The sequence below is a fragment of the Entelurus aequoreus genome, linkage group LG22 (genome assembly GCF_033978785.1).
Source record: "Entelurus aequoreus isolate RoL-2023_Sb linkage group LG22, RoL_Eaeq_v1.1, whole genome shotgun sequence".
Classification (NCBI taxonomy): domain Eukaryota; kingdom Metazoa; phylum Chordata; class Actinopteri; order Syngnathiformes; family Syngnathidae; genus Entelurus; species Entelurus aequoreus.
Genome location: NC_084752.1, coordinates 6,994,192 through 7,000,191, shown reverse-complemented (window position 1 = coordinate 7,000,191; position 6,000 = coordinate 6,994,192). Strand labels below are relative to the sequence as shown.

At 35.4% G+C, this 6,000-nt stretch overlaps 1 long non-coding RNA gene across 2 annotated transcripts in view; it reads left to right on the top strand.

Moving 5' to 3' along the window:
• The first annotated feature begins 1,742 nt into the window (after positions 1–1,742).
• The window catches only part of LOC133639445 (uncharacterized), an 83,499-nt gene continuing 79,241 nt past the window's right edge, over positions 1,743–6,000 (top strand). For both annotated transcript variants that reach the window (XR_009823792.1, XR_009823791.1), the window contains exon 1: positions 1,743–1,879. This is a non-coding gene — a long non-coding RNA (uncharacterized LOC133639445). The remainder of the gene's footprint in view (positions 1,880–6,000) is intronic.

Below are 6,000 nucleotides of genomic sequence, written 5' to 3'. Positions count from 1 at the left end.
GACTCAAACGTGATGTTTTTGCCTGGGCCTCCTCCTTCCGTTCTTGTTGTCCAGATGTGTATTTGGACCAAAGTTCACGCACGCCGAAGCAGACGCATGCAAAATTCACAGCTACACCGAAATGAATGAATAAACCATAACGCTAAATATTTGACAGAATACTAATAATTGCAGAAAGAATTCATTAGCATCCGACAGGCTTCCTTATAAATAATGGACCGCCAGGGTCTGCCGGATGTTCCCACACAAGCCTGATGATCACTTCATCCTTGCACGGGGCGATGAAGGAGTTTACAAAAAGTTGAGCGGAGGAAAATAAGGGACATGATGTATCGCATACCCAATTATTCCCAAAATTAAAGAAATACCATTTAAAATGATTAATGGAATGTACCCTTCAAAGGATTTTTTTGGAACTTCAATTTTAACATGGAGGTTGGCGGCTGTTATATCTGTGGAGCTGTAGAGGATGTCAATCATCTGTTTGTGGAATGTGAGAGTGTACATGTGTTTTGGGAGGAGATCAGAGATCGGCTGAGAGACAAGGGTGTGGAGATGTCCCCATTCTCTATCGAAGAGATCAAATTTGGTTTTTTTTTATAAACGACTGTACCATAGAAATGTGTGTCGACATTATTTAGACTTTGACAAACTTTAATGATCCACAAGGGAAATTGTTCAACACAGTAGCTCAGTTACAATGATGGAAAGTGTAAGGATGGAAAGGACAATGCAGGTATAAATAGACTAAATATAGCGATATAAAATATAGCATATATACGAATATATACATAATATGTGTACAGTATATTATATATACAGATATATTATATTATGTCTATAACATATATACAATATATAACAATTACCATGTACAATATTACAGTATATGTGACAGCAGCAGCATAAAATAGAGAGTAGATACAGCAGAAAATAGACATTAAAAACAAAGAGAAGTAGCTGACATAGAAGGTGTCAGGTAATAGGCAGACATCATCTATTGAATATTGAATTATTATGCTCCAGGCAAAAAAATGTCTACATAAATGCCGATTTATGAAAGTAAAACCTACATTTTCTTATTGGCTTAATGGGTTACAATTATCAATCAAATCTTGGAGAATGATTAAGAGTACAAAAGCCCTTAAATTGATATCTTTGTTCAAAAAGTGATTTAGGTAGCCCTTTTTGCCGTCTTTTTTTATTTTTTATTATTTTTATTATGATTATTTATTCATATTTGATACTCTATTTGCTTTTGTTTTCTTTCCTTGTTAATTTTTTTTTTTTTTTTTAAATCATGCACGGGGCGGACACATCTAAAGGGCGAGAGCGCCATCTGGTGGTGACGTCACAGGAGAACGTGCACCTCCATTTAAAAGACTTGGGATTTTGTTTTGAAAAAAAATCAAGTTATGTTCAGTATAGCGTTTTTTTTTCTCGCGGGTTTGTGTTGAGGTCAGTTTTTTTTTTTTAAAAAGGAAAAAAAAGAAAATGAGTGTTTAAGTCCACTAAAATCTTAGCTGCGTGGACACAAGCGCCGATTTATTGCTCTTCTTGTGAGCATTCATTTGACTTGGTATGTTATTCTTATTTATATATGGAAAGTAATTTGTTAGGCAGGAATTCTTATTTAAATATTATTGAGTCGCATTAGTGTTATTTTCAAGTAACACATTTGTTGTGTATTTGACTTTATACGGTGCCGCATTACGTTCCTATCTGATGTTTCCGTGGGTCCGAATAGGGGACGGACCGGGGAGGAGCTACAGAGAGCGGGAGACGAGAAGAAATGGCGTCAAGAGTCAAGGAAGACAACAAAACTATCTTCTAAACAACTCAACTGTAACCCGCCTTTAACCCACAGCCGTCGGAGTTGGTGAGAGACCAAAATGTTAAGGTTACATTTATAAATGGTTGATTTATATCTAAATTAACCTCTTCAACATAAAAGGTTACATTTGTTTACTCTTGAGCAGCGTCACTAAAACTACGTGCATTGGTCATTTCCCCTAAAACTTTGCATAAGGGTTGGGCGTAGATAAAAAAATAATAATAATGAAAGGGACAAGCGGTAGAAAATGGATGGATTTAAATTAATCAAATAGGATTTTTTTTTGTTTCAGTCTAATACACCATGTGTCAAACTCAAGGCCCAGGGGCCAGATGTGGCCCGGGACTTGAAAGTGCCTTGGTTTTTATGTATGTTGTTCAATAAAGTAAAAAAAAAAAAAAAGAATAAAATGTGACAGCTGAAACAGGAAGTACTTGTTTTAAAAAGTAAATACATTTGAAGTTGAAAAGAAAAATATTTATATAATTTTATCTGGCCCGCAAACACCTGGAAATGATATGTGTTAAAGTACTTATCAATCAAAGTTTATTTATATAGCCCTAAATCACGAGTGTCTCAAAGGGCTGCACAAGCCACAACGACATCCTTGGCTCAGATCCAACATCAGGGCAAGGAAAAACTCAAGCCAATGGGCTACAATGAGAAACCTTGGAAGGGACCGCGGATGTGGGGACCCCGGGCGACCGGTGCAATGGACGTCGAGCGGATCTAGTTAATAGTGTGAGAGTCCAGTCCTTAGTGGATCTAACATAATAGTGAGAGTCCAGTCCATAGTGGATCTAACATAATAGTGTGAGAGTCCAGTCCATAGTGGATCTAACATAATAGTGTGAGAGACCAGTCCATAGTGGATCTAACATAATAGTGTGAGAGACCAGTCCTTAGTGGATCTAACAATAGTGTGAGAGTCCAGTCCATAGTGGATCTAACATAATAGTGTGAAAGTCCAGTCCAAAGTGGATCTAACATAATAGTGTGAGAGACCCGTCCTTAGTGGATCTAACGTAATAGTGGGAGTCCAGTCCATAGTGGATCTAACAATAGTGTGAGAGTCCAGTCCATAGTGGATCTAACATAATAGTGTGAGAGTCCAGTCCATAGTGGATCTAGTTAATAGTGTGAGAGTACAGTCCATAGTGGATCTAGTTAATATTGTGAGTCCAGTCCATAGTAGATCCAACATAATACTGAGTCCAGTCCATAGTGGATCTAACATAATAGTGTGAGAGTCCAGTCCATAGTGGACCTAACATAATAGGGTGAGAGTCCAGTCCATAGTGGATCTAACATAATAGTGTGAAAGTCCAGTCCATAGTGGATCTAACATAATAGTGAGAGTCCAGTCCTTAGTGGATCTAACATAATAGTGTGAGAGTCCAGTCCATAGTGGATCTAACATAATAGTGTGAGAGTCCAGTCCATAGTGGATCTAGTTAATAGTGTGAGAGTCCAGTCCATAGTGGATCTAGTTAATATTGTGAGTCCAGTCCATAGTAGATCCAACATAATACTGAGTCCAGTCCATAGTGGATCTAACATAATAGTGTGAGAGTCCAGTCCATAGTGGATCTAACATAATAGGGTGAGAGTCCAGTCCATAGTGGATCTAACATAATAGTGTGAGAGTCCAGTCCATAGTGGATCTAACGTAATAGTGTGAGAGTCCAGTCCATAGTGGATCTAACATAATAGTGTGAAAGTCCAGTCCTTAGTGGATCTAACATAATAGTGGGAGTCCAGTCCATAGTGGATCTAACAATAGTGTGAGAGTCCAGTCCATAGTGGATCTAACATAATAGTGTGAGAGTCCAGTCCATAGTGGATTCAGTTAATATTGTGAGTCCAGTCCATAGTGGATCTCGTTAATAGTGTGAGAGTCCAGTCCATAGTGGGGCCAGCAGGAGATCATCTTGAGTGGAGACAGGTCAGCAGTGCAGAGACGCCCTCAACTGATGCACAGATGAGTGGTCCACCCCTGGGTCCCGACTTTGAACAGCTAGCGGATCATCTGTGGTCACCCAGCGCATCATCTGTGGTCAGCCAATCTGTGGAGAGGGGGGAAAGTGCAAAAACAGTGAGGTTAGAGCAGAGGTGTCCAAAGTGCGACGTGCAGCAAATTCTTTGGACGGTTCACGGTAAATTTTAAAAATACTATTTAAAAATAAAAGAATTATAAATAAAAAATGAATAAAAAAATGTAAGAAGTAGAATAAAAGAGCATACAGATTAAAAGTAACAAAAAAAGTTGCAATGTTGACAAAGTGTCTTCTTTAAAACTGTCATATTGTTTAAAACATAATAATGAATCAAAATCATTGTTGTTGTGAATTGTTGATCTATTGAAGGCTCCAATTTATTCACATCAAATGTTCCATTTTGAAATATTTATTTTTGCAATAAAAAACGTTTTCAATGACAAAAATGGCATAAAACAAACAAAAACAACGTAAAAAATAATAAGCGTTGAAAGTAATTAGTAGTTATTTTTAACACTTTTATGAGTGTTGGATCCTTGAGAGATTTAGTGGGATTTTTAATTTTTTTTAGTAAACAATTCTTGCTCTAGAAATGATAATGAACAAAAATCAACATTGTTATGAATTATTGACCTATTTAGGACTCCGATTACTTCACATCAAATATTCCACTTATACACTGTTTAGGGGGAAATGTTCATATTTTGTGTTTTTGTCATAAAAATAAGGTTTTCTTAAACATAAAAAAAAATACTTTATAGATCTCAAGTTCATTTAGATATTTAAGCAATGGAGAAAAAAATACATATGTGCTTTGTTTTTAACATTTTTATGACTGAGACCCTTCCGGGTCCCCCAGTACCAAACTTGAGGGGAGCCCGAAAGGTTGAAAATAATCTATATATCGTATTGGTTTTGAAAATGAAAAATATCAAAATGGCCCCCGCTTGCTTTGGACACCCCTGGGTTAGAGTTAGTTTGGTTAGTTAGTTTTCACTGTTGGTAGGATTTATTTTTAAAACTGCATAGAGGGATAAACACATTTTGCAGGATTTTAATTGTGTTTGTTGGCATTGTGGTTACTTTGCTGGTTTATTTCTCAGGCCTCGAATTTTAACTTTTTAAGGTCAAGGCAAGTGTTGCCTTAAAGGAGGGCTCATATTTTAGGGCACCAGGGCAAGTTACAAGGGCACCAAGGCAAACATTATTTATATATATATAAATAGATACAAAATTGTGTTCATGTATTAGATCTAGGGCTGCCAATTATGGCCAAAGTAATAATTAAGATCATTGTTATCAATATTTAAATCATGATTACTGATTGTTAGGTAAAGCAGTGTTGGGGTGTGACGTAATACCATCATGTCATTTGTAATGTCTAATAAAAAGACTATAGATAAATGTTATCAATATACTTATAGACAAATATTTGTTTTTTTTATTCTTTAATACAGGGGTGTCCAAACTTTTTCCACTGAGGGCCGCACACGGAAAAATTAAAGCATGTGGGGGCCATTTGGATATTTTTCATTTTGAAACCATATCAAAATATATAGATTTTTTATTTATTTTACCTTTAGGGGTCCCGGGGACCATAAAGGGTCTCAGTCATTAAAATGTTAAAAATAAGTCAGATTATTATTTTTTTTTAATTATTTAACGCTTACAGTAAATCTCTATATCAACTTCAAGTTGATATAAAGTAATACAAATTTTAAAAAATGTTTTATGGCTTTTCTGTCAAAAACAACTTGTTTTTTTTTAAGTAAAACTGAAATATGCAGTATTTAGTAATTACAGCCCTAAAAGATCAATAATGCAGGACACCATTGATTTTAATTTTAATATTTTTGAGTAATCACAGTGAAAAGATAAATAAAACATCACTAAATATATTTGGGATCCAAAAGGTGCCCCACTCATAAAGTGATACATTTTTATTAGGTTTTTCTTTTACTTTCAACACTTAAGTTACGAGATCAACTTCAGATATATCTGTCGATTTTATGCTGGAACAATTATTTTGTTTGTTTTATGCACTTTTGTCAAAGAAAACTTTGATGTTTTTATATGGCTACTGCACAATATATGCAATATTTACCACATAAAACATTTTAAAGTGAAATATTTGAAGTATTTGGAGCCCTGAAAATAATTCATTTTAAC